Source organism: Suncus etruscus, chromosome 6 (assembly GCF_024139225.1).
Source record: "Suncus etruscus isolate mSunEtr1 chromosome 6, mSunEtr1.pri.cur, whole genome shotgun sequence".
NCBI classification, from domain to species: Eukaryota; Metazoa; Chordata; class Mammalia; order Eulipotyphla; family Soricidae; genus Suncus; species Suncus etruscus.
Window position 1 is genome coordinate 68508931 of NC_064853.1, and position 1735 is coordinate 68510665.

Here is a 1735-nt window from a genome sequence, read left to right on the forward strand (position 1 = left end):
GTGTTATTGTGGGGCTGGAGCAGTGGCGCAGTAGTAGGAGGTTTGCCTTGCATGCACAGACTCAGGATGGATATCTGTTTGATCCCCAGCATCCCAAACGGTCACACTTTCTAATTTGCTTTTCTTGGTTTTCTTTCTTCTCTTGGTAAAGAGGATGTTCAAGTTCTCGATCTTTCCTCACCTGAAGAGGAATAAAAAGAGGTCAAAGTTGGGTGTGCAAGTTGAAACTGAGAAAAAACATCCAGGGTTTGAGGGTAGTAGGGAGAATTTATTCATTCCTTATGGTGTTTAGAGTAAGTGACCAGAATTCTGGAAGCTAGAGCAGAACTGTGGGGAATAACCAAGAAGGTTGAATCTGGATTCTCTCTTCAGAAAGGCTGAACTACAGGCATGCCCAGACCTCCAAATTTTAAGGAGCTATGTATACTAAAAAGTTGAATCACAAGGCTGGCTAGAATATCCTGAATATTATGGAGCAGTTTAACAGATTTTTTTCTGAGCATGAGACTGCTGGCATTTTAAAAAGCTATAAAACAGCAGTTAAATCACAAAGCCCAAGTTCTCTGAAACTAACCCTCAAAGAACATCATCCAAAGTTTGGTTCTGGAAAGAATGTTTTCCCAGAGTCCTGCTCCAGCTATGCCATTGTACCTCTCTATTTTCTTATTAGTGGAATTAGGAAACTGGACTATCTCAATTTTGAATCTCCTCTTTTGAACTGTAAAAATATATAATTCTAAAAATCTGCAATTATGAGTGACAGCAGGGAATCTATTCATAAATTGAATAAGGCAGAAGTTAGCATGCCAATTATGTAATAATTTTTCTATTATGCATAGCAATTTATTACATACAATGACTTGTGGAAACATGCTTCCAGTAAATAAGAACGTTTATGAGTTAGGAGTTTGAGTACAGTTTAGCATGACCCCTTCTAAGGATCCCATGAAACTGAAGTCAAGGTGTTTATCAAATCTGCTTTCTATCTGCTTTACTACCATTCAGATTGATGGAAAAATCCAGTTAATTGTATTGGTAGGGTTGAAGTGAATGTTTCTGAATGGATATAGTCAAGGACATAATATGAGACAATTAGAAACTACCCTAGATTAGTGACTCTTTTTAAAAGATTGACACAAGAATGAACAATTTCCTAAGATGGAGTCTCATATAACTTCATATGATCACAGAAGTAAAATTGCATCCTTTTTGTTATAACATACAATATAAATATTGGAGTAATATCCCATTGCATTCCTACATTCCCTTCACAGTGGATAGAGAGGATATATAGAGTTAGTACACCAGGGAGAGTGAGTCATTTTAGAATTCTACATACAACAGACAGTAATAAATGTAGACGACTTGAGAAACAGCAGGATACAATGGGGCCTCTTGGGCTTACCTGTGATTTACTATGTACTGTCTATATTATCATTTCCTGTGGTGCCAAATGGCATGGTTCCTAGGAAACAGGGCCCATAGAAGACTGCCACATAGTAGCTTTGCAACTAGAGGATTCTATGACATTCTAATAGTCTATTAAAATATAACTTTGATTAGGATGTCCTGAAAGGTTATAATTGGCTCAGCTTGCCTTGCCAGAGATGAAAAATAAGACAATCTAACTCATGACTATTTTTTAAAACTTTATTTATTTATTTATTTATTTATTTATTTATTTATTTATTTAGGGCCCATAAATGGCTCTATGCTCAGAAAAATCGCTCCTGGT